Raw genomic sequence first — 27,684 nt, forward strand, 5'->3', positions numbered from 1 at the left:
GTGGTTAACACAGTAACAACTAAACAGAGATCCAGCATGTTGGTTGTGGTTAACACAGTGACAACTAAACAGAGATCCAACATGTTGGTTGTGGTTAACACAGTGACAACTAAACAGAGATCCAACATGGTGGTTGTGGTTAACACAGTGACAACTAAACAGAGATCCAACATGTTGGTTGTGGTTAACACAGTGACAACTAAACAGAGATCCAACATGTTGGTTGTGGTTAACACAGTGACAACTAAACATAGATCCAGCATGTTGGTTGTGGCTAATACTGTAATACTGTATCTGATAGAGCAGATTCTGCAGGTAAAACATTGTGTTTCTATATAGTACTGTATCTGAAAGAGGTAAAACATTGTGTTTCTATATAGTACTGTATCTGAAAGAGGTAAAACATTGTGTTTCTATATAGTACTGTATCTGATAGAGGTAAAACATTGTGTTTCTATATAGTACTGTATCTGAAAGAGCAGATTCTGCAGGTAAAACATTGTGTTTCTATATAATACTGTATCTGAAAGAGGTAAAACATTGTGTTTCTATATAGTACTGTATCTGAAAGAGGTAAAACATTGTGTTTCTATATAGTACTGTATCTGAAAGAGGTAAAACATTGTGTTTCTATATAGTACTGTATCTGAAAGAGCAGATTCTGTAGGTAAAACATTGTGTTTCTATATAATACTGTATCTGAAAGAGCAGATTCTGCAGGTAAAACATTGTGTTTCTATATAGTACTGTATCTGAAAGAGGTAAAACATTGTGTTTCTATATAGTACTGTATCTGAAAGAGCAGATTCTGCAGGTAAAACATTGTGTTTCTATATAATACTGTATCTGAAAGAGGTAAAACATTGTGTTTCTATATAATACTGTATCTGAAAGAGCAGATTCTGTAGGTAAAACATTGTGTTTCTATATAATACTGTATCTGAAAGAGCAGATTCTGCAGGTAAAACATTGTGTTTCTATATAGTACTGTATCTGAAAGAGGTAAAACATTGTGTTTCTATATAATACTGTATCTGAAAGAGGTAAAACATTGTGTTTCTATATAGTACTGTATCTGAAAGAGGTAAAACAGTGTGTTTCTATATAATACTGTATCTGAAAGAGGTAAAACATTGTGTTTCTATATAGTACTGTATCTGAAAGAGGTAAAACATTGTGTTTCTATATAGTACTGTATCTGAAAGAGCAGATTCTGCAGGTAAAACATTGTGTTTCTATATAATACTGTATCTGAAAGAGCAGATTCTGTAGGTAAAACATTGTGTTTCTATATAGTACTGTATCTGAAGGAGGTAAAACATTGTGTTTCTATATAGTACTGTATCTGAAAGAGGTAAAACATTGTGTTTCTATATAATACTGTATCTGAAAGAGGTAAAACATTGTGTTTCTATATAGTACTGTATCTGAAAGAGGTAAAACATTGTGTTTCTATATAGTACTGTATCTGAAAGAGGTAAAACATTGTGTTTCTATATAATACTGTATCTGATAGAGCAGATTCTGCAGGTAAAACATTGTGTTTCTATATAATACTGTATCTGAAAGAGGTAAAACATTGTGTTTCTATATAGTACTGTATCTGAAAGAGGTAAAACATTGTGTTTCTATATAGTACTGTATCTGAAAGAGGTAAAACATTGTGTTTCTATATAATACTGTATCTGATAGAGCAGATTCTGCAGGTAAAACATTGTGTTTCTATATAGTACTGTATCTGAAAGAGGTAAAACATTGTGTTTCTATATAGTACTGTATCTGATAGAGGTAAAACATTGTGTTTCTATATAGTACTGTATCTGAAAGAGGTAAAACATTGTGTTTCTATATAGTACTGTATCTGAAAGAGCAGATTCTGTAGGTAAAACATTGTGTTTCTATATAGTACTGTATCTGAAAGAGGTAAAACATTGTGTTTCTATATAGTACTGTATCTGAAAGAGGTAAAACATTGTGTTTCTATATAGTACTGTATCTGAAAGAGGTAAAACATTGTGTTTCTATATAGTACTGTATCTGAAAGAGGTAAAACATTGTGTTTCTATATAGTACTGTATCTGAAAGAGGTAAAACATTGTGTTTCTATATAGTACTGTATCTGAAAGAGCAGATTCTGTAGGTAAAACATTGTGTTTCTATATAGTACTGTATCTGAAAGAGCAGATTCTGCAGGTAAAACATTGTGATTTCTATATAATACTGTATCTGAAAGAGGTAAAACATTGTGTTTCTATATAGTACTGTATCTGAAAGAGCAGATTCTGTAGGTAAAACATTGTGTTTCTATATAATACTGTATCTGAAAGAGGTAAAACAGTGTGTTTCTATATAATACTGTATCTGAAAGAGGTAAAACAGTGTGTTTCTATATAATACTGTATCTGAAAGAGGTAAAACATTGTGTTTCTATATAGTACTGTATCTGAAAGAGGTAAAACATTGTGTTTCTATATAATACTGTATCTGAAAGAGCAGATTCTGTAGGTAAAACATTGTGTTTCTATATAGTACTGTATCTGAAGGAGCAGATTCTGCAGGTAAAACAATGTGTTTCTATATAGTACTGTATCTGAAAGAGCAGATTCTGTAGGTAAAACATTGTGTTTCTATATAGTACTGTATCTGATAGAGGTAAAACATTGTGTTTCTATATAGTACTGTATCTGAAGGAGCAGATTCTGCAGGTAAAACATTGTGTTTCTATATAATACTGTATCTGAAAGAGCAGATTCTGTAGGTAAAACATTGTGTTTCTATATAGTACTGTATCTGAAAGAGCAGATTCTGTAGGTAAAACATTGTGTTTCTATATAGTACTGTATCTGATAGAGGTAAAACATTGTGTTTCTATATAGTACTGTATCTGAAGGAGCAGATTCTGCAGGTAAAACATTGTTTTTCTATATAGTACTGTATCTGAAAGAGGTAAAACATTGTGTTTCTATATAATACTGTATCTGATAGAGCAGATTCTGCAGGTAAAACATTGTGTTTCTATATAGTACTGTATCTGAAAGAGGTAAAACATTGTGTTTCTATATAGTACTGTATCTGATAGAGGTAAAACATTGTGTTTCTATATAGTACTGTATCTGAAAGAGGTAAAACATTGTGTTTCTATATAGTACTGTATCTGAAAGAGCAGATTCTGTAGGTAAAACATTGTGTTTCTATATAGTACTGTATCTGAAAGAGGTAAAACATTGTGTTTCTATATAGTACTGTATCTGAAAGAGGTAAAACATTGTGTTTCTATATAGTACTGTATCTGAAAGAGGTAAAACATTGTGTTTCTATATAGTACTGTATCTGAAAGAGGTAAAACATTGTGTTTCTATATAGTACTGTATCTGAAAGAGGTAAAACATTGTGTTTCTATATAGTACTGTATCTGAAAGAGCAGATTCTGTAGGTAAAACATTGTGTTTCTATATAGTACTGTATCTGAAAGAGCAGATTCTGCAGGTAAAACATTGTGATTTCTATATAATACTGTATCTGAAAGAGGTAAAACATTGTGTTTCTATATAGTACTGTATCTGAAAGAGCAGATTCTGTAGGTAAAACATTGTGTTTCTATATAATACTGTATCTGAAAGAGGTAAAACAGTGTGTTTCTATATAATACTGTATCTGAAAGAGGTAAAACAGTGTGTTTCTATATAATACTGTATCTGAAAGAGGTAAAACATTGTGTTTCTATATAGTACTGTATCTGAAAGAGGTAAAACATTGTGTTTCTATATAATACTGTATCTGAAAGAGCAGATTCTGTAGGTAAAACATTGTGTTTCTATATAGTACTGTATCTGAAGGAGCAGATTCTGCAGGTAAAACAATGTGTTTCTATATAGTACTGTATCTGAAAGAGCAGATTCTGTAGGTAAAACATTGTGTTTCTATATAGTACTGTATCTGATAGAGGTAAAACATTGTGTTTCTATATAGTACTGTATCTGAAGGAGCAGATTCTGCAGGTAAAACATTGTGTTTCTATATAATACTGTATCTGAAAGAGCAGATTCTGTAGGTAAAACATTGTGTTTCTATATAGTACTGTATCTGATAGAGGTAAAACATTGTGTTTCTATATAGTACTGTATCTGAAGGAGCAGATTCTGCAGGTAAAACATTGTTTTTCTATATAGTACTGTATCTGAAAGAGCAGATTCTGTAGGTAAAACATTGTGTTTCTATATAGTACTGTATCTGATAGAGGTAAAACATTGTGTTTCTATATAGTACTGTATCTGAAAGAGGTAAAACATTGTGTTTCTATATAGTACTGTATCTGATAGAGGTAAAACATTGTGTTTCTATATAGTACTGTATCTGATAGAGGTAAAACATTGTGTTTCTATATAGTACTGTATCTGATAGAGGTAAAACATTGTGTTTCTATATAGTACTGTATCTGAAAGAGCAGATTCTGCAGGTAAAACATTGTGTTTCTATATAGTACTGTATCTGAAAGAGCAGATTATGTAGGTAAAACATTGTGTTTCTATATAGTACTGTATCTGAAAGAGGTAAAACATTGTGTTTCTATATAGTACTGTATCTGAAAGAGCAGATTCTGTAGGTAAAACATTGTGTTTCTATATAGTACTGTATCTGAAAGAGCAGATTCTGTAGGTATAACATTGTGATTTCTATATAATACTGTATCTGAAAGAGCAGATTCTGCAGGTAAAACATTGTGTTTCTATATAATACTGTATCTGAAAGAGCAGATTCTGTAGGTATAACATTGTGATTTCTATATAATACTGTATCTGAAAGAGGTAAAACATTGTGTTTCTATATAATACTGTATCTGAAAGAGCAGATTCTGCAGGTAAAACATTGTGTTTCTATATAGTACTGTATCTGAAAGAGGTAAAACATTGTGTTTCTATATAGTACTGTATCTGAAAGAGCAGATTCTGTAGGTATAACATTGTGATTTCTATATAATACTGTATCTGAAAGAGCAGATTCTGCAGGTAAAACATTGTGTTTCTATATAATACTGTATCTGAAAGAGCAGATTCTGGAGGTAAAACATTGTGGTTCTATATAATACTGTATCTGAAAGAGCAGATTCTGCAGGTAAAACATTGTGTTTCTATATAGTACTGTATCTGAAAGAGGTAAAACATTGTGTTTCTATATAGTACTGTATCTGATAGAGGTAAAACATTGTGTTTCTATATAGTACTGTATCTGAAAGAGGTAAAACATTGTGTTTCTATATAGTACTGTATCTGAAAGAGCAGATTCTGTAGGTAAAACATTGTGTTTCTATATAGTACTGTATCTGAAAGAGGTAAAACATTGTGTTTCTATATAGTACTGTATCTGAAAGAGGTAAAACATTGTGTTTCTATATAGTACTGTATCTGAAAGAGGTAAAACATTGTGTTTCTATATAGTACTGTATCTGAAAGAGGTAAAACATTGTGTTTCTATATAGTACTGTATCTGAAAGAGGTAAAACATTGTGTTTCTATATAGTACTGTATCTGAAAGAGCAGATTCTGTAGGTAAAACATTGTGTTTCTATATAGTACTGTATCTGAAAGAGCAGATTCTGCAGGTAAAACATTGTGATTTCTATATAATACTGTATCTGAAAGAGGTAAAACATTGTGTTTCTATATAGTACTGTATCTGAAAGAGGTAAAACATTGTGTTTCTATATAATACTGTATCTGAAAGAGCAGATTCTGTAGGTAAAACATTGTGTTTCTATATAGTACTGTATCTGAAGGAGCAGATTCTGCAGGTAAAACAATGTGTTTCTATATAGTACTGTATCTGAAAGAGCAGATTCTGTAGGTAAAACATTGTGTTTCTATATAGTACTGTATCTGATAGAGGTAAAACATTGTGTTTCTATATAGTACTGTATCTGAAGGAGCAGATTCTGCAGGTAAAACATTGTGTTTCTATATAGTACTGTATCTGAAAGAGCAGATTCTGTAGGTATAACATTGTGATTTCTATATAATACTGTATCTGAAAGAGCAGATTCTGTAGGTAAAACATTGTGTTTCTATATAGTACTGTATCTGATAGAGGTAAAACATTGTGTTTCTATATAGTACTGTATCTGAAGGAGCAGATTCTGCAGGTAAAACATTGTTTTTCTATATAGTACTGTATCTGAAAGAGCAGATTCTGTAGGTAAAACATTGTGTTTCTATATAGTACTGTATCTGATAGAGGTAAAACATTGTGTTTCTATATAGTACTGTATCTGAAAGAGCAGATTCTGCAGGTAAAACATTGTGTTTCTATATAATACTGTATCTGAAAGAGGTAAAACATTGTGTTTCTATATAGTACTGTATCTGATAGAGGTAAAACATTGTGTTTCTATATAGTACTGTATCTGATAGAGGTAAAACATTGTGTTTCTATATAGTACTGTATCTGATAGAGGTAAAACATTGTGTTTCTATATAGTACTGTATCTGATAGAGGTAAAACATTGTGTTTCTATATAGTACTGTATCTGAAAGAGCAGATTCTGTAGGTATAACATTGTGATTTCTATATAATACTGTATCTGAAAGAGCAGATTCTGCAGGTAAAACATTGTGTTTCTATATAATACTGTATCTGAAAGAGCAGATTCTGTAGGTAAAACATTGTGTTTCTATATAGTACTGTATCTGAAGGAGCAGATTCTGCAGGTAAAACAATGTGTTTCTATATAGTACTGTATCTGAAAGAGCAGATTCTGTAGGTAAAACATTGTGTTTCTATATAGTACTGTATCTGATAGAGGTAAAACATTGTGTTTCTATATAGTACTGTATCTGAAGGAGCAGATTCTGCAGGTAAAACATTGTGTTTCTATATAATACTGTATCTGAAAGAGCAGATTCTGTAGGTAAAACATTGTGTTTCTATATAGTACTGTATCTGAAAGAGCAGATTCTGTAGGTAAAACATTGTGTTTCTATATAGTACTGTATCTGATAGAGGTAAAACATTGTGTTTCTATATAGTACTGTATCTGAAAGAGGTAAAACATTGTGTTTCTATATAGTACTGTATCTGATAGAGGTAAAACATTGTGTTTCTATATAGTACTGTATCTGAAAGAGGTAAAACATTGTGTTTCTATATAGTACTGTATCTGATAGAGGTAAAACATTGTGTTTCTATATAGTACTGTATCTGAAAGAGGTAAAACATTGTGTTTCTATATAATACTGTATCTGAAAGAGCAGATTCTGCAGGTAAAACATTGTGTTTCTATATAGTACTGTATCTGATAGAGGTAAAACATTGTGTTTCTATATAGTACTGTATCTGATAGAGGTAAAACATTGTGTTTCTATATAGTACTGTATCTGATAGAGGTAAAACATTGTGTTTCTATATAGTACTGTATCTGATAGAGGTAAAACATTGTGTTTCTATATAGTACTGTATCTGAAAGAGCAGATTCTGCAGGTAAAACATTGTGTTTCTATATAGTACTGTATCTGAAAGAGCAGATTATGTAGGTAAAACATTGTGTTTCTATATAGTACTGTATCTGAAAGAGGTAAAACATTGTGTTTCTATATAGTACTGTATCTGAAAGAGCAGATTCTGTAGGTAAAACATTGTGTTTCTATATAGTACTGTATCTGAAAGAGCAGATTCTGTAGGTATAACATTGTGATTTCTATATAATACTGTATCTGAAAGAGCAGATTCTGCAGGTAAAACATTGTGTTTCTATATAATACTGTATCTGAAAGAGCAGATTCTGTAGGTATAACATTGTGATTTCTATATAATACTGTATCTGAAAGAGGTAAAACATTGTGTTTCTATATAATACTGTATCTGAAAGAGCAGATTCTGCAGGTAAAACATTGTGTTTCTATATAGTACTGTATCTGAAAGAGGTAAAACATTGTGTTTCTATATAGTACTGTATCTGAAAGAGCAGATTCTGTAGGTATAACATTGTGATTTCTATATAATACTGTATCTGAAAGAGCAGATTCTGCAGGTAAAACATTGTGTTTCTATATAATACTGTATCTGAAAGAGCAGATTCTGGAGGTAAAACATTGTGATTCTATATAATACTGTATCTGAAAGAGCAGATTCTGCAGGTAAAACATTGTGTTTCTATATAGTACTGTATCTGAAAGAGCAGATTCTGCAGGTAAAACATTGTGTTTCTATATAGTACTGTATCTGAAAGAGGTAAAACATTGTGTTTCTATATAGTACTGTATCTGATAGAGGTAAAACATTGTGTTTCTATATAGTACTGTATCTGAAAGAGGTAAAACATTGTGTTTCTATATAGTACTGTATCTGAAAGAGCAGATTCTGTAGGTAAAACATTGTGTTTCTATATAGTACTGTATCTGAAAGAGGTAAAACATTGTGTTTCTATATAGTACTGTATCTGAAAGAGGTAAAACATTGTGTTTCTATATAGTACTGTATCTGAAAGAGGTAAAACATTGTGTTTCTATATAGTACTGTATCTGAAAGAGGTAAAACATTGTGTTTCTATATAGTACTGTATCTGAAAGAGGTAAAACATTGTGTTTCTATATAGTACTGTATCTGAAAGAGCAGATTCTGTAGGTAAAACATTGTGTTTCTATATAGTACTGTATCTGAAAGAGCAGATTCTGCAGGTAAAACATTGTGATTTCTATATAATACTGTATCTGAAAGAGGTAAAACATTGTGTTTCTATATAGTACTGTATCTGAAAGAGGTAAAACATTGTGTTTCTATATAATACTGTATCTGAAAGAGCAGATTCTGTAGGTAAAACATTGTGTTTCTATATAGTACTGTATCTGAAGGAGCAGATTCTGCAGGTAAAACAATGTGTTTCTATATAGTACTGTATCTGAAAGAGCAGATTCTGTAGGTAAAACATTGTGTTTCTATATAGTACTGTATCTGATAGAGGTAAAACATTGTGTTTCTATATAGTACTGTATCTGAAGGAGCAGATTCTGCAGGTAAAACATTGTGTTTCTATATAGTACTGTATCTGAAAGAGCAGATTCTGTAGGTATAACATTGTGATTTCTATATAATACTGTATCTGAAAGAGCAGATTCTGTAGGTAAAACATTGTGTTTCTATATAGTACTGTATCTGATAGAGGTAAAACATTGTGTTTCTATATAGTACTGTATCTGAAAGAGCAGATTCTGCAGGTAAAACATTGTGTTTCTATATAATACTGTATCTGAAAGAGGTAAAACATTGTGTTTCTATATAGTACTGTATCTGATAGAGGTAAAACATTGTGTTTCTATATAGTACTGTATCTGATAGAGGTAAAACATTGTGTTTCTATATAGTACTGTATCTGATAGAGGTAAAACATTGTGTTTCTATATAGTACTGTATCTGATAGAGGTAAAACATTGTGTTTCTATATAGTACTGTATCTGAAAGAGCAGATTCTGCAGGTAAAACATTGTGTTTCTATATAGTACTGTATCTGAAAGAGCAGATTATGTAGGTAAAACATTGTGTTTCTATATAGTACTGTATCTGAAAGAGGTAAAACATTGTGTTTCTATATAGTACTGTATCTGAAAGAGCAGATTCTGTAGGTAAAACATTGTGTTTCTATATAGTACTGTATCTGAAAGAGCAGATTCTGTAGGTATAACATTGTGATTTCTATATAATACTGTATCTGAAAGAGCAGATTCTGTAGGTAAAACATTGTGTTTCTATATAGTACTGTATCTGAAAGAGCAGATTCTGCAGGTATAACATTGTGATTTCTATATAATACTGTATCTGAAAGAGGTAAAACATTGTGTTTCTATATAGTACTGTATCTGAAAGAGGTAAAACATTGTGTTTCTATATAATACTGTATCTGAAAGAGCAGATTCTGTAGGTAAAACATTGTGATTCTATATAATACTGTATCTGAAAGAGCAGATTCTGTAGGTAAAACATTGTGATTCTATATAGTACTGTATCTGAAAGAGCAGATTCTGTAGGTAAAACATTGTGATTCTATATAATACTGTATCTGAAAGAGCAGATTCTGCAGGTAAAACATTGTGATTTCTATATAGTACTGTATCTGAAAGAGCAGATTCTGCAGGTAAAACATTGTGTTTCTATATAGTACTGTATCTGAAAGAGGTAAAACATTGTGTTTCTATATAGTACTGTATCTGAAAGAGCAGATTCTGTAGGTTAAACATTGTGATTTCTATATAGTACTGTATCTGAAAGAGGTAAAACATTGTGTTTCTATATAGTACTGTATCTGAAACAGCAGATTCTACAGGTTCCGTGACACGTACCTTTATCAAATAACTCTCAACATTCAGGAGGTGCAGCTCTATTTCCAAAGTTCACTTTTTCTTCAACAACATCCGTGTTGTCCATGTATTTATCACAGGACCACTCCAGCAGCAGCATTGATCTGGCAACTAAGCAAAAACTAGTAACACACTCAAATTAAAATCTGCTATTCTGTCGTCAATGGATGAACGGACAATAGAAACCAGATAGAAACTGATCATGGTGCACCTGACTTCAGTTTTGGTTCGCCGTCGAAACTAACTTGCTCAATGTCTTTCCATGTCTGGGGAAATGAAACCAGGCCAGCGGGTGACTGTCTGAGACTGTGGTTTTGAGTCATGTGAAGCCTTACATGGGCAAAGGCAGAAATGTGACCATGGACAGCATCTTCACATCAATTTCCCTGTCAGACAAGTTGATTGCAAAGAAGACTAGCCTGCTATGAAGAGTGAACACACAAAGAAGACTAGCCTGCTATGAACAGTGAACAAACAAAGAAGACTAGCCTGCTGTGAACAGTGAACAAACAAAGAAGACTAGCCTGCTAGGAACAGTGAACACACAAAGAAGACTAGCCTGCTAGGAACAGTGAACAAACAAAGAAGACTAGCCTGCTATGAACAGTGAACAAATAAAGAAGACTAGCCTGCAAGGAACAGTGAACACACAAAGAAGACTAGCCTGCTAGGAACAGTGAACAAACAAAGAAGACTAGCCTGCTAGGAACAGTGAACACACAAAGAAGACTAGCCTGCTAGGAACAGTGAACACACAAAGAAGACTAGCCTGCTAGGAACAGTGAACAAACAAAGAAGACTAGCCTGCTAGGAACAGTGAACACACAAAGAAGACTAGCCTGCTATGAACAGTGAACACACAAAGGCGGAAGAGCAAAACAACATATCTGCAGAGAGTGGTAAAGCAACACTCACGGTGTGATGGAGAGTGGTAAAGCATCACTCACAGTGTGATGGAGAGAGGTAAAGCAACACTCACAGTGTGATGGAGAGAGGTAAAGCATCACTCACAGTGTGATGGAGAGAGGTAAAGCAACACTCACAGTGTGATGGAGAGAGGTAAAGCAACACTCACAGTGTGATGGAGAGTGGTAAAGCAACACTCACAGCGTGATGGAGAGTGGTAAAGCATCACTCACTGTGTGATGGAGAGTGGTAAAGCAACACTCACAGTGTGATGGAGAGAGGTAAAGCAACACTCACAGTGTGATAGAGAGTGGAAAAGCAACACTCACAGTGTGATGGAGAGAGGTAAAGCAACACTCACGGTGTGATGGAGGGAGGTAAAGCAACACTCACAGTGTGATAGAGAGTGGTAAAGCAACACTCACAGTGTGATGAGAGAGGTAATGCAACACTCACAGTGTGATGGAGAGAGGTAAAGCAACACTCACAGTGTGATGGAGAGAGGTAAAGCAACACTCACAGTGTGATGGAGAGTGGTAAAGCATCACTCACAGTGTGATGGAGAGAGGTAAAGCAACACTCACAGTGTGATGGAGAGAGGTAAAGCATCACTCACAGTGTGATGGAGAGAGGTAAAGCAACACTCACAGTGTGATGGAGAGAGGTAAAGCAACACTCACAGTGTGATGGAGAGTGGTAAAGCAACACTCACAGCGTGATGGAGAGTGGTAAAGCATCACTCACTGTGTGATGGAGAGTGGTAAAGCAACACTCACAGTGTGATAGAGAGTGGTAAAGCAACACTCACAGTGTGATGGAGAGAGGTAAAGCAACACTCACAGTGTGATGAGAGAGGTAATGCAACACTCACAGTGTGATGGAGAGAGGTAAAGCAACACTCACAGTGTGATGGAGAGAGGTAAAGCATCACTCACAGTGTGATGGAGAGCGGTAAAGCAACACTCACAGTGTGATGGAGAAAGGTAAAGCAACACTCACAGTGTGATAGAGAGTGGTAAAACAACACTCACGGTGTGATGGAGAGAGGTAAAGCATCACTCACATTGTGATGGAGAGAGGTAAAGCATCACTCACAGTGTGATGGAGAGAGGTAAAGCAACACGGTGTGATGGAGAGAGGTAAAGCAAAACTCACGGTGTGATGGAGAGTGGTAAAGCAACACTCACGGTGTGATGGAAAGTGGTAAAGCAACACTCACGGTGTGATGGAGAGTGGTAAAGCAACACTCACGGTGTGATGGAGAGTGGTAAAGCAACACTCACGGTGTGATGGACAGTGGTAAAGCAACACTCACTGTGTGATGGAGAGTGGTAAAGCAACACTCACGGTGTGATGGAGAGTGGTAAAGCAACACTCACAGTGTGATGGAGAGAGGTAAAGCATCACTCACAGTGTGATGGAGAGTGGTAAAGCAACACTCACAGTGTGATGGAGAGAGGTAAAGCAACACTCACAGTGTGATGGAGAGTGGTAAAGCAACACTCACAGCGTGATGGAGAGTGGTAAAGCATCACTCACTGTGTGATGGAGAGTGGTAAAGCAACACTCACAGTGTGATGGAGAGAGGTAAAGCAACACTCACAGTGTGATGGAGAGAGGTAAAGCAACACTCACAGTGTGATGAGAGAGGTAATGCAACACTCACAGTGTGATGGAGAGAGGTAAAGCAACACTCACAGTGTGATGGAGAGAGGTAAAGCATCACTCACAGTGTGATGGAGAGCGGTAAAGCAACACTCACAGTGTGATGGAGAAAGGTAAAGCAACACTCACAGTGTGATAGAGAGTGGTAAAACAACACTCACGGTGTGATGGAGAGAGGTAAAGCATCACTCACATTGTGATGGAGAGAGGTAAAGCAACACTCACAGTGTGATGGAGAGAGGTAAAGCAACACGGTGTGATGGAGAGAGGTAAAGCAACACTCACGGTGTGATGGAGAGTGGTAAAGCAACACTCACGGTGTGATGGAGAGTGGTAAAGCAACACTCACGGTGTGATGGAGAGTGGTAAAGCAACACTCACGGTGTGATGGAGAGTGGTAAAGCAACACTCACGGTGTGATGGACAGTGGTAAAGCAACACTCACTGTGTGATGGAGAGTGGTAAAGCAACACTCACGGTGTGATGGAGAGTGGTAAAGCAACACTCACAGTGTGATGGAGAGAGGTAAAGCAACACTCACTGTGTGATGGAGAGTGGTAAAGCAACACTCACGGTGTGATGGAGAGAGGTAAAGCAACACTCACAGTGTGATGGAGAGAGGTAAAGCAACACTCACAGTGTGATGGAGAGAGGTAAAGCAACACTCACGGTGTGATGGAGAGAGGTAAAGCAACACTCACAGTGTGATGGAGAGAGGTAAAGCAACACTCACAGTGTGATGGAGAGTGGTAAAGCAACACTCACAGTGTGATGGAGAGAGGTAAAGCAACACTCACGGTGTGATGGAGAGTGGTAAAGCAACACTCACAGTGTGATGGAGAGTGGTAAAGCAACACTCACAGTGTGATGGAGAGAGGTAAAGCAACACTCACAGTGTGATAGAGAGTGGTAAAGCAACACTCACAGTGTGATGGAGAGTGGTAAAGCAACACTCACGGTGTACAGATGTCAGATAAATAAATGTTTGCTTCCTCAGCACCATGCACCCCACTGTTGCCACCAGCAGTGACCAGAAGAAGAAACCAGAGACAGTGACAGACTACAATCACAGAAATGTATATATAGTATCTCTACCATATACAGACACCAACTAGTATCCCCTTTATGATCTAGCCAGGTCATTACAGTATAAACAATATCTCTACCATATACAGACAGCCTTCCATCTGACAAACATCAACTAGTATCCCTTTATGATCTAGCCTGGTCATTACAGTATATACAGTATCTCTACCATATACAGACACCAACTAGTATCCCCTTTATGATCTAACCAGGTCATTACAGTATATACAGTATCTCTACCATATACAGACACCAACTAGAATCCCCTTTATGATCTAACCAGGTCATTACAGTATATACAGTATCTCTACCATATACAGACACCAACTAGTATCCCCTTTATGATCTAGCCAGGTCCTTACAGTATATACAGTATCTCTACCATATACAGACACCAACTAGTATCCCCTTTATGATCTAACCAGGTCATTACAGTATAAACAATATCTTTACCATATACAGACACCAACTATTATCCCCTTTATGATCTAGCCAGGTCATTACAGTATATACAGTATCTCTACCATATACAGACACCAACTAGTATCCCCTTTATGATCTAGCCAGGTCATTACAGTATATACAATATCTTTACCATATACAGACACCAACTAGTATCCCCTTTATGATCTAACCAGGTCATTACAGTATATACAGTATCTCTACCATATACAGACACCAACTAGTATCCCCTTTATGATCTAACCAGGTCATTACAGTATATACAGTATCTCTACCATATACAGACACTACCTAGTATCCCCTTTATGATCTAACCAGGTCATTACAGTATCTCTACCATATACAGACACCAACTAGTATCCCCTTTATGATCTAGCCAGGTCATTACAGTATAAACAATATCTCTACCATATACAGACAGCCTTCCATCTGACAATCATCAACTAGTATCCCATTTATGATCTAGCCAGGTCATTACAGTATAAACAATATCTTTACCATATACAGACACCAACTAGTATCCCCTTTATGATCTAACCAGGTCATTACAGTATCTCTACCATATACAGACACCAACTAGTATCCCCTTTATTATATAGCCAGGTCATTACAGTATATACAGTATCTCTACCATATACAGACACCAACTAGTATCCCCGTTATGATCTAGCCAGGTCATTACAGTATATACAGTATCTCTACCATATACAGACACCAACTAGTATCCCCTTTATGATCTAGCCAGGTCATTACAGTATATACAGTATCTCTACCATATACAGACACCAACTAGTATCCCCTGTATGATCTAACCAGGTCCTTACAGTATATACAGTATCTCTACCATATACAGACACCAACTAGTATCCCCTTTATGATCTAGCCAGGTCATTACAGTATATACAGTATCTCTACCACATACAGACACCAACTAGTATCCCCTTTATGATCTAACCAGGTCATTACAGTATCTCTACCATATACAGACACCAACTAGTATCCCCTTTATGATCTAGCCAGGTCATTACAGTATCTCTACCATATACAGACACCAACTAGTATCCCCTTTATGATCTAGCCAGGGCATTACAGTATCTCTACCATATACAGACACCAACTAGTATCCCCTTTATGATCTAACCAGGTCATTACAGTATATACAGTATCTCTACCATATACAGACACCAACTAGTATCCCCTTTATGATCTAACCAGGTCATTACAGTATATACAGTATCTCTACCATATACAGACACCAACTAGTATCCCCTTTATGATCTAGCCAGGTCATTACAGTATATACAGTATCTCTACCCTATACAGACACCAACTAGTATCCCCTTTATGATCTAACCAGGTCATTACAGTATCTCTACCATATACAGACACCAACTAGTATCCCCTTTATGATATAGCCAGGTCATTACAGTATATACAGTATCTCTACCATATACAGACACCAACTAGTATCCCCGTTATGATCTAGCCAGGTCATTACAGTATATACAGTATCTCTACCATATACAGACACCAACTAGTATCCCCTTTATGATCTAGCCAGGTCATTACAGTATATACAGTATCTCTACCATATACAGACACCAACTAGTATCCCCTGTATGATCTAACCAGGTCCTTACAGTATATACAGTATCTCTACCATATACAGACACCAACTAGTATCCCCTTTATGATCTAACCAGGTCATTACAGTATATACAGTATCTCTACCATATACAGACACCAACTAGTATCCCCTTTATGATCTAGCCAGGTCATTACAGTATATACAGTATCTCTACCATATACAGACACCAACTAGTATCCCCTTTATGATCTAGCCAGGTCATTACAGTATATACAGTATCTCTACCATATACAGACACCAACTAGTATCCCCTGTATGATCTAACCAGGTCCTTACAGTATATACAGTATCTCTACCATATACAGACACCAACTAGTATCCCCTTTATGATCTAACCAGGTCATTACAGTATATACAGTATCTCTACCATATACAGACACCAACTAGTATCCCCTTTATGATCTAGCCAGGTCATTACAGTATATACAGTATCTCTACCATATACAGACACCAACTAGTATCCCCTTTATGATCTAGCCAGGTCATTACAGTATATACAGTATCTCTACCATATACAGACACCAACTAGTATCCCCTTTATGATCTAACCAGGTCATTACAGTATCTCTACCATATACAGACACCAACTAGTATCCCCTTTATGATATAGCCAGGTCATTACAGTATATACAGTATCTCTACCATATACAGACACCAACTAGTATCCCCGTTATGATCTAGCCAGGTCATTACAGTATATACAGTATCTCTACCATATACAGACACCAACTAGTATCCCCTTTATGATCTAGCCAGGTCATTACAGTATATACAGTATCTCTACCATATACAGACACCAACTAGTATCCCCTGTATGATCTAACCAGGTCCTTACAGTATATACAGTATCTCTACCATATACAGACACCAACTAGTATCCCCTTTATGATCTAACCAGGTCATTACAGTATATACAGTATCTCTACCATATACAGACACCAACTAGTATCCCCTTTATGATCTAGCCAGGTCATTACAGTATATACAGTATCTCTACCATATACAGACACCAACTAGTATCCCCTTTATGATCTAGCCAGGTCATTACAGTATATACAGTATCTCTACCATATACAGACACCAACTAGTATCCCCTGTATGATCTAACCAGGTCCTTACAGTATATACAGTATCTCTACCATATACAGACACCAACTAGTATCCCCTTTATGATCTAACCAGGTCATTACAGTATATACAGTATCTCTACCATATACAGACACCAACTAGTATCCCCTTTATGATCTAACCAGGTCATTACAGTATATACAGTATCTCTACCATATACAGACACCAACTAGTATCCCCTTTATGATCTAACCAGGTCCTTACAGTATCTCTACCATATACAGACACCAACTAGTATCCCCATTATGATCTAACCAGGTCATTACAGTATATACAGTATCTCTACCATATACAGACACCAACTCGTATCCCCTTTATGATCTAGCCAGGTCATTACAGTATATACAGTATCTCTACCATATACAGACACCAACTAGTATCCCCTTTATGATCTAGCCAGGTCATTACAGTATATACAGTATCTCTACCATATACAGACACCAACTAGTATCCCCATTATGATCTAACCAGGTCATTACAGTATATACAGTATCTCTACCATATACAGACACCAACTCGTATCCCCTTTATGATCTAGCCAGGTCATTACAGTATATACAGTATCTCTACCATATACAGACACCAACTAGTATCCCCTTTATGATCTAGCCAGCTCATTACAGTATATACAGTATCTCTACCATATACAGACACCAACTAGTATCCCCTTTATGATCTAGCCAGGTCATTACAGTATATACAGTATCTCTACCATATACAGACAGCCTTCCATCTGCCAGACACCAACTAGTATCCCTTTTATTATGTTACATTCATATTAGATTGTACTCTGTAAAATGAGGTACTTGCCGCTGGCCTGTTGCGGTGTTCTACAATGTGCTCAACATGGCTGCTATCAACACGTGTTGTACAAGCAATGCCTTGTCAAGACAGTCAGCAGGAGAGATTTCATCATGGATTTGGCATGTGAGCTTCGTGTGAACCACATGAACGCAGAGAAAGAAGCTACAGTCACCAAGCAGGCAGCAGGTCCTGCTCTTCCCCAAGCACCACAGCACCAAGCAGACAGCAGGTCCTGCTCTCCCTCTTCCCCAAGCACCACAGCTCCAAGCAGACAGCAGGTCCTGCTCTCCCTCTTCCCCAAGCACCACAGCTCCAAGCAGGCAGCAGGTCCTGCTCTCCCTCTTCCCCAAGCACCACAGCTCCAAGCAGGCAGCAGGTCCTGCTCTCCTTCTTCCCCAAGCACCACAGCACCAAGCAGGCAGCAGGTCCTGTTCTTCCTCTTCCCCAACCACCACAGCTCCAAGCAGGCAGCAGGTCCTGCTCTCTCTCTTCCCCAAGCACCACAGCTCCAAGCAGGCAGCAGGTCCTGCTCTCCCTCTTCCCCAAGCACCACAGCTCCAAGCAGGCAGCAGGTCCTGCTCTCCCTCTTCCCCAAGCACCACAGCTCCAAGCAGACAGCAGGTCCTGCTCTCCCTCTTCCCCAAGCACCACAGCTCCAAGCAGACAGCAGGTCCTGTTCTCCCTCTTCCCCAGCACCACAGCTCCCACTGGGGAGAAAGAAGACACACTGTCAAGTCGGCAGGTGCACACCGAACAAGGCCAATGAAAACTGTGTGCAGGGCAACCGATTTGATTTGTTTGTGGACCTGAAGCATAAAGAGAAGACGGGATTGATTCATGTGTGAAGGCGCGGTACAGTGTCTGATACAATCAACAAATTATTGTTTTAATATCTTGTCATCAATATATTTCCACAAAAATGTATTTATGAAATACATCCTTTACAATTGTTCCTTCACTGGTGCTTTTGTTCAGGAATACAGAATACATTTCACCTGGCTGGTTTTATTATTGTTATATATTTATTGTTTCTACTTTGTCAAAATAATCTGTAACTGGACTTTATTAATGACTATAACTCTATTACTAATCAAATCTACAAATAAAGTTGATCAAATGGATTACACTGTAATGTTTTTACTGTAAGGGAAATAGGCTGTAGGACGATTTATTTCTACTTTGTTGAATGAACTATTGTTGTTATTTTATATTGATATATTTCCACTAATTATTCTTCATGTAATTAATCCTTTACAATAGTATGTTACACTATTTATTAAGTGTTTATTTATTAACAAACCATGTTTTCACACGTTGCACCTTGCTGTTTGATATGCTTCTGATGCATAGTCTCCCTTCACAACATAGAAGCTTTTCAGTTTGTCTGTTTACCTGAACTGTGACAGTGATGTCTCTCACAGCCACAGATTCACCTGTGAGTCTTTAACACGAGGGGCGCTGGCTGAAGTGGAAGGTGTTGCAGTTGTCTGACACAAGAGATACAGCTGCCCCTGTGTCAATCTCCATCTGCACCAGCTGTCCCTCTAGAGAGGGGGAGACATAGTATCCGTGCGGCCCGCCAGGAAGAAGTCAGGATTTTCAGTGTGACTTCCTGGTCTGATGAGTCACTCACCTCAGTGTTCTCTTGCTCAACAGTGTGAACATGCCTATTTGTTTTTCGTTGGAATATCTGTCTCTTGTTTTCAGTCTGTTTTCTCTGTTCTCTTTTTGTTTCTGGAGGCTTGTTCGATGTGGCCCTTTTTACCACAGTCTGGAAAATCCATGTCCTTACCTCAGCATGTAGAGGTGAGATGTTCCGCTTTGCCACAGTGGAAGCATGTGCCTTGAGTTGAATCTCTGTGCACTTTTTCTTTTTAGTGATCAAACTTTTATTTATTTTGAAGAAACAAAGAACAAATAGCGGCAGGGATGTTTATATACCACTAGAGAAACAATACTGTTCAAATATACAGTACCAGTCAAAAGATTGGACACACCCACTCATTCCCAGGTTTTTCTTTATTTTACTCTTTTCTACGTTGTAGAATAATAGTGAATACATAAAATAAAACTTTGAAATAACACATATGGAATCACGTAGTAACCATTTTTTTTAAAAATCGAATCAAAATATATTTTATATTTGAGATTCTTCAAAGTTTGCCTTGATGACAGCTTTTCACACTCTTGGCATTCTCTCAACCAGCTTCATGAGGTAGTCACCTGGAATGCATTTTAATGAACAGGTGTGCCTTGTTAAAACTTTTCTTTCCTTCTTAATGTGTTTGAGCCAATCAGTTGTGTTGTGACAAGGTAGGGGTGGTATACAGAAGATAGCCCTATTTGGTAAAAGACTAAGTCCATATTATGGCAAGAACCGCTCAAATAAGCAAAGAGAAATGACAGTACATCATTACTTTAAGACATGAATGTCAGTCAATCCGGAAAATGTCAAGAACATTGAAAGTTTATTCAAGTGCAGTCGCAAATACCATCAAGCACTATGAAGAAACTAGCTCTCATGAGGACCACCACTGGAAAGGAATACCTCTGCTGCTGAGGATAAGTTCATTAGAGTTAGCAGCCTCAGACATTGCAGCCCAAATAAATATTTCACAGAGTTAAAAAAACACACGTCTCAACATCAACTGTTCAGAGGAGACTGCATCAATCAGACCTTCATGGTCGAATTGCTGCAAAGAAACCACTACTAAAGGAAGCCAATAATAAGAAGAGAATTGCTTGGGCCAAGAAACACGATCAATGGACATTAGAGCGGGGGAAATTTGCCTTTTGGTCTGCAGTCCAAATGTGAGATGTTTGGTTTCAACCGCTGAGTCTTTGTGAGACGCAGTGTGGGGGAACGGATGATCTCCACATGTGTATTTCCAACCGTAAAGCATGGATGAGGAGGTGTTATGGTGTGGGGGTGCTTTGCTAGTGACACTGCCTGTGATTTATTTAGAATTCAAGGCACACTAAACCAGCATGGCTACCACAGCATTCTGCAGCGATACGCCGTCCCATCTGGTTTGGGCTAGTAGGACTATCATTTGTTTTTCAACAGGACAATGACCTTCAGACTGTGTAAGGGCTATTTTACCAAGAAGGAGAGTGATAGAGTGCTGCATCAGATGACCTGGCCTCCACAATCCCCCGACTTCAACCAAAGTGAGATGGTTTGGGATGAGTCGGACCGCAGAGTGAAGGAAAAGCAGCCAAAAAGTGCTCAGCATATGTGGGAACTCCTTCAAGACTTTTGGAAAAACATTCCAGGTTGGTTGAGAGAATGCCAAGAGTGGGCAAAGCGGTCATGAAGGCAAAAGGTGGCTATTTGAAGATCCTCAAATATAAAATATATTTTAACACTTTTTGGGTTATATCATAATTCCATTTGTGTTATTTCATACTTTTGATGTCTTCGCTATTATTCTACAATGTAGAAAATAGTAAAAATAAATAAAATGCTTTGAATGAGTAGGTGTTCTAAAACTTTTGACTGGTAGTGTATATATAAATATGTATAGTTAGATAAAAAGTCATCATATGGTAAATTCAACTCACCTTCAAAATGCTCCATGATGAATAAAGAATTCTAGGAGTCTCTTTAGATGTGTGTCTTCAGGTCTTCTGGTCCTCTGTTTTAGTGGTGGGCTGAGACATCTCTAGGAGTCTCTTTAGATGTATGTCTTCAGGTCCTCTGTTTTAGTGGTGGACTGAGACATCTCTAGGAGTCTCTAGATGTATGTCTTCAGGCCCTCTGGTCCTCTGTTTTAGTGGTGGACTGAGACATCTCTAGGAGTCTCTTTAGATGTATGTCTTCAGGTCCTCTGTTTTAGTGGTGGACTGAGATATCTCTAGGAGTCTCTTTAGATGTATGTCTTCAGGTCCTCTGTTTTAGTGGTGGACTGAGACATCTCTAGGAGTCTCTAGATGTATGTCTTCAGGTCCTCTGTTTTAGTGGTGGACTGAGACATCTCTAGGAGTCTCTATAGACGTATGTCTTCAGGTCTTCTGGTCCTCTGTTTTAGTAGTGGACTGAGACATCTCTAGGAGTCTCTATAGATGTATGTCATCAGGTCTTCTGGTCCTCTGTTTTAGTGGTGGACTGAGACATCTCTAGGAGTCTCTTTAGACGTATGTCTTCAGGTCTTCTGGTCCTCTGTTTTCGTGGTGGACTGAGACATCTCTAGGAGTCTCTTTAGATGTATGTCTTCAGGCCCTCTGGTCCTCTGTTTTCGTGGTGGACTGAGACATCTCTAGGAGTCTCTATAGATGTATGTCTTCAGGTCTTCAGGTCCTCTGTTTTAGTGGTGGACTGAGACATCTCTAGGAGTCTCTTTAGATGTATGTCTTCAGGTCCTCTGTTTTAGTGGTGGACTGAGACATCTCTAGGAGTCTCTTTAGACGTATGTCTTCAGGTCTTCTGGTCCTCTGTTTTAGTGGTGGACTGAGACATCTCTAGGAGTCTCTTTAGATGTATGTCTTCAGGTCCTCTGTTTTAGTGGTGGACTGAGACATCTCTAGGAGTCTCTTTAGATGTATGTCCTCAGGCCTTCTGGTCCTCTGTTTTAGTGGTGGACTGACATCTCTAGGAGTCTCTTTAGATGTATGTCTTCAGGTCCTCTGTTTTAGTGGTGGACTGAGACATCTCTAGGAGTCTCTATAGATGTGTCTTCAGGCCTTCTGGTCCTCTGTTGGCTGTTTTAATGGTGGACTGAGACATCTCTAGGAGTCTGTATAGATGTATGTCCTCAGGCCTTCTGGTCCTCTGTTGGCTGTTTTAATGGTGGGCTGAGATATCTCTAGGAGTCTGTATAGATGTATGTCCTCAGGCCTTCTGGTCCTCTGTTTGCTGTTTTAATGGTGGGCTGAGACATCCCACTCTTTTATGGGGTCAAATTGATCTGTTTAGGTCAGCATTAAAAGGGGTCCACCTTAAAGTATACAATGACCCCCCTTTTTTTATTGACTGAGATATACACTGGACATTCCATCCCCGGATATCCTAGGATGACCCCCCTGAGGACTATTTTTAAAAGGTTAAAGGTTAGACAGGTTTAAAACAGTTGTTTCAATGACACACACACACACACACACACACACACACACACATACACACACACACACACACACACACACACACACACACACACACACACACACACACACACACACACACACACACACACACACACACACACACACATACACATACACATACACATACACACACCCCATCGAACCAATGTTTCTTGAGTAGATAAAGAGAGAGAGATGAACAGATCGGGGAGACAGACAGAGACAGAGATTTCATTAAAGTGAGTAGTCTTCCACTATTAAAGTGACTGATTCCATGTATATGTATAGTACAGAGGGCAGCAGCTTCTAAGGTGCAGGGTGGAGTAACCAGTGATTCCATGTCTATGTACATAGGGCAGCAGCCTCTAAGGTGCAGGGTTGAGTAACATTATTAAAGTAACCAGTGATTCCATGTCTATGTACATAGGGCAGCAGCCTCTAAGGTGCAGGGTTGAGTAACCAGGTGGTGGCCGACTAGTGATGGCTGTTTAACAGTCTAATGGCCTTGAGATAGAAGCTGTTTTTCAGTCTCTCGATCCCTGCTTTGATGCACCTGTACTGACCTCTCCTTCTGGATGATAGTGGGGTGAACAGGCAGTGACTCGGGTTGTGAGGATGCACCTGTACTGACCTCACCTTCTGGATGATAGTGGGGTGAACAGGCAGTGACTCGGGTTGTGAGGATGCACCTGTACTCACCTTCTGGATGACAGTGAGGTGAACAGGAAGTGGCTCGGGTGGTGAGGATGCACCTGTACTCTCCTTCTGGATGATAGTGGGGTGAACAGGAAGTGACTCGGGTGGTGAGGATGCACCTGTACTCTCCTTCTGGATGATAGTGGGGTGAACAGGAAGTGACTAGGGTGGTGAGGATGCACCTGTACTCTCCTTCTGGATGACAGTGGGGTGAACAGGAAGTGACTCGGGTGGTGAGGATGCACCTGTACTCTCCTTCTGGATGATAGTGGGGTGAACAGGAAGTGACTAGGGTGGTGAGGATGCACCTGTACTCTCCTTCTGGATGATAGTGGGGTGAACAGGAAGTGACTAGGGTGGTGAGGATGCACCTGTACTCTCCTTCTGGATGACAGTGGGGTGAACAGGAAGTGACTCGGGTGGTGAGGATGCACCTGTACTCTCCTTCTGGATGATAGTGGGGTGAACAGGAAGTGACTCGGGTGGTGAGGATGCACCTGTACTGACCTCTCCTTCTGGATGATAGTGGGGTGAACAGGAAGTGACTCGGGTGGTGAGGATGCACCTGTACTGACCTCTCCTTCTGGATGATAGTGGGGTGAACAGGAAGTGACTAGGGTGGTGAGGATGCACCTGTACTCTCCTTCTGGATGATAGCGGGGTGAACAGGCAGTCCCTCGGGTGATGATGATGCACCTGTACTCTCCTTCTGGATGATAGTGGGGTGAACAGGAAGTGACTCGGGTGGTGATGATGCACCTGTACTCACCTTCTGGATGACAGTGGGGTGAACAGGCAGTGGCTCGGGTGGTGAGGAAGCACCTGTACTGACCTCTCCTTCTGGATGATAGCGGGGTGAACAGGCAGTGGCTCGGGTGGTGAGGAAGCACCTGTACTGACCTCTCCTTCTGGATGATAGCGGGGTGAACAGGAAGTGACTCGGGTGGTGATGATCTTATTGGCCTTCCTGTGACATTGGGTGCTGTAGGTGTCCTGGAAGGCAGGCAGTGTGCCCACGGTGATGCAGTAGGCAGACCACACCACCCTCTGGTTGTGTTTCGGAGGATGCAATTCTCTCGACAGTCGCCTCTTGTATACACACCTTTTTTGCTGATGGTGGACATCTTGGATGGCTCATCTTGACTGCACTGCACAGGACGAACAAATTACACAGAACGTAATTTCACTTAATACCTAGTACCTTCACCTTGACAATATGACACAAACAATGTACTGAACACAGTACCGGTTTCTCAGCTCACAATAACGTTGGATACCAGTCGCCACCAATAAACCAACAGAAGAAGGTGCTGGAGTGACAACGGTAGCTAGCTAGTCGTACACCGGTATACAGTGTCCTTTGTCCATGCCTGTCTGGCATTGTTTTCCCACAGTTCTGTTAACGAAGGCGAGAGCAGGTAGGCGGGATCGCAGGATGTTGTCTTTTAATTAAATCAAACCCAGTCGGGGGCTGGGTAGGTGGGGGGCCTGTCCCCATACAGAAGGTGGGGGTCCTGTGCCCATACAGAAGGTGGGGGGCCTGTCCCCATACACCATGTGGGGGTCCTGTCCCCATACAGAAGGTGGGGGTCCTGTCCCCATACAGCAGGTGGGGGGCCTGTCCCCATACAGCAGGTGGGGGTCCTGTCCCCATACAGAAGGTGGGGGTCCTGTCCCCATACAGAAGGTGGGGGGCCTGTCCCCATACAGAAGGTGGGGGTCCTGTCCCCATACAGAAGGTGGGGGCCTGTCCCCATACAGAAGGTGGGGGCCTGTCCCCATACAGAAGGTGGGCGTCCTGTCCCCATACAGACGGTGGGGGTCCTGTCCCCATACAGAAGGTGGGGGTCCTGTCCCAATACAGAAGGTGGGGTCCTGTCCCCATACAGAAGGTGGGGGGCCTTTCCCCATACAGAAGGTGGGGGCCTGTCCCCATACAGAAGGTGGGGGCCTGTCCCCATACAGAAGGTGGGGGTCCTGTCCCCATACAGACGGTGGGGGTCCTGTCCCCATACAGAAGGTGGGGGGCCTGTCCCCATACAGAAGGTGGGGGTCCTGTCCCCATACAGACGGTGGGGGTCCTGTCCCCATACAGAAGGTGGGGGTCCTGTCCCCATACAGAAGGTGGGGGCCTGTCCCCATACAGAAGGTGGGGGTCCTGTCCCCATACAGACGGTGGGGGTCCTGTCCCCATACAGAAGGTGGGGGGCCTGTCCCCATACAGAAGATGGGGGTCCTGTCCCCATACAGACGGTGGGGGTCCTGTCCCCATACAGAAGGTGGGGGTCCTGTCCCCATACAGAAGGTGGGGTCCTGTCCCCATACAGAAGGTGGGGGGCCTTTCCCCATACAGAAGGTGGGGGCCTGTCCCCATACAGAAGGTGGGGGTCCTGTCCCCATACAGACGGTGGGGGTCGTGTCCCCATACAGAAGGTGGGGGGCCTGTCCCCATACAGAAGGTGGGGGTCCTGTCCCCATACAGACGGTGGGGGTCCTGTCCCCATACAGAAGGTGGGGGTCCTGTCCCCATACAGAAGGTGGGGGGCCTTTCCCCATACAGAAGGTGGGGGTCCTGTCCCCATACAGAAGGTGGGGGTCCTGTCCCCATACAGACGGTGGGGGTCCCGTCCCCATACAGAAGGTGGGGGTCCTGTCCCCATACAGAAGGTGGGGGGTCCTGTCCCCATACAGAAGGTGGGGGGTCCTGTCCCCATACAGAAGATGGGGGTCCTGTCCCCATACAGAAGGTGGGGGGTCCTGTCCCCATACAAAAGGTGGGGGTCCTGTCCCCATACAGAAGGTGGGGGGTCCTGTCCCCATACAGAAGGTGGGGGTCCTGTCCCCATACAGAAGGTGGGGGGTCCTGTCCCCATACAGAAGGTGGGGGTCCTGTCCCCATAAAGAAGGTGGGGGGTCCTGTCCCCATACAGAAGGTGGGGGGCCTGTCCCCATACAGAAGGTGGGGGTCCTGTCCCCATACACTATGTTGGGGGCCTGTCCCCATACAGAAGGTGGGGGTCCTGTCCCCATACAGAAGGTGGGGGTCCTGTCCCCATACAGAAGGTGGGGGTCCTGTCCCCATACAGAAGGTGGGGGGTCCTGTCCCCATACAGAAGGTGGGGGTCCTGTCCCCATACAGAAGGTGGGGGGCCTGTCCCCATACACCATGTGGGGGTCCTGTCCCCATACAGAAGGTGGGGGTCCTGTCCCCATACAGAAGGTGGGGGGTCCTGTCCCCATACAGAAGGTGGGGGGTCCTGTCCCCATACAGAAGGTGGGGGTCCTGTCCCCATACAGAAGGTGGGGGGTCCTGTCCCCATACAGAAGGTGGGGGTCCTGTCCCCATACAGAAGGTGGGGGGCCTGTCCCCATACAGAAGGTGGGGGGTCCTGTCCCCATACAGAAGGTGGGGGGCCTGTCCCCATACAGAAGGTGGGGCCCTGTCCCCATACAGAAGGTGGGGGGCCTGTCCCCATACACCATGTGGGGTTCCTGTGCCCATACAGCAAACAAAAAACTCAGAGCTGGTTTAAACTCTGGTTTGGAACCAATGGGGTCATTGGTATGCAGGAACCAATGGGGTCATTGGTATACAGGAACCAATGGGATCATTGGTATGCTAGCTACAACATGTAATAATTGACCAGAGGTAATTGACATTAGATAGCTAAAATTAGCCAGCTAGCTAGAAAAACCTTCCTTGACGTTCTTCTCCCTAAAGAATGCAGAACAGGGACTACCACTTAGCAGGAGTTTGTTGTGTAAATTTTGAGAAACTGTTTTCCAGCAAGTGTTGTTGTGTAGCTACGAGTCTGTCCTGGAATGGGTTGTTGTGTAGCTACCAGTCTGTCCTGGAATGGAATGTTG

At 40.3% G+C, this 27,684-nt stretch overlaps 6 long non-coding RNA genes across 8 annotated transcripts; all 6 read left to right on the top strand.

Moving 5' to 3' along the window:
• The first annotated feature begins 16 nt into the window (after window positions 1–16).
• Window positions 17–694, top strand: LOC129841966 (uncharacterized). Its single transcript, XR_008757440.1, has 3 exons — window positions 17–356; window positions 439–491; window positions 615–694. It is a non-coding gene; the product is annotated as an uncharacterized LOC129841966 (long non-coding RNA).
• A 426-nt stretch (window positions 695–1,120) lies between these two features.
• LOC129841965 (uncharacterized) lies at window positions 1,121–4,544 on the top strand. Its single transcript, XR_008757439.1, has 8 exons — window positions 1,121–1,272; window positions 1,314–1,571; window positions 2,129–2,193; window positions 2,236–2,329; window positions 2,988–3,040; window positions 3,434–3,486; window positions 3,529–3,622; window positions 4,445–4,544. It is a non-coding gene; the product is annotated as an uncharacterized LOC129841965 (long non-coding RNA).
• A 2,024-nt stretch (window positions 4,545–6,568) lies between these two features.
• On the top strand, window positions 6,569–7,960 carry LOC129841960 (uncharacterized). Of its 3 annotated transcripts, none has more exons than XR_008757437.1 (4): window positions 6,569–6,595; window positions 7,160–7,253; window positions 7,565–7,670; window positions 7,820–7,960. It is a non-coding gene; the product is annotated as an uncharacterized LOC129841960 (long non-coding RNA). The 3 variants fall into 3 exon arrangements; XR_008757435.1 differs by lacking the exon at window positions 6,569–6,595 and adding an exon at window positions 6,847–6,954; XR_008757436.1 differs by lacking the exon at window positions 6,569–6,595 and adding an exon at window positions 6,847–6,954 and having other exon boundaries at window positions 7,565–7,617.
• A 1,109-nt stretch (window positions 7,961–9,069) lies between these two features.
• On the top strand, window positions 9,070–10,540 carry LOC129841961 (uncharacterized). Its single transcript, XR_008757438.1, has 3 exons — window positions 9,070–9,109; window positions 9,151–9,244; window positions 10,295–10,540. It is a non-coding gene; the product is annotated as an uncharacterized LOC129841961 (long non-coding RNA).
• A 3,456-nt stretch (window positions 10,541–13,996) lies between these two features.
• On the top strand, window positions 13,997–14,621 carry LOC129841948 (uncharacterized). Its single transcript, XR_008757434.1, has 3 exons — window positions 13,997–14,049; window positions 14,281–14,422; window positions 14,494–14,621. It is a non-coding gene; the product is annotated as an uncharacterized LOC129841948 (long non-coding RNA).
• Window positions 14,622–14,956: 335 nt separating this feature from the next.
• Window positions 14,957–16,074, top strand: LOC129841947 (uncharacterized). Its single transcript, XR_008757433.1, has 4 exons — window positions 14,957–15,000; window positions 15,134–15,479; window positions 15,604–15,816; window positions 15,950–16,074. It is a non-coding gene; the product is annotated as an uncharacterized LOC129841947 (long non-coding RNA).
• The last annotated feature ends 11,610 nt before the right edge of the window (window positions 16,075–27,684 follow it).

Source organism: Salvelinus fontinalis, unplaced genomic scaffold (genome assembly GCF_029448725.1).
Source record: "Salvelinus fontinalis isolate EN_2023a unplaced genomic scaffold, ASM2944872v1 scaffold_0004, whole genome shotgun sequence".
In the NCBI taxonomy this organism is placed as follows: domain Eukaryota; kingdom Metazoa; phylum Chordata; class Actinopteri; order Salmoniformes; family Salmonidae; genus Salvelinus; species Salvelinus fontinalis.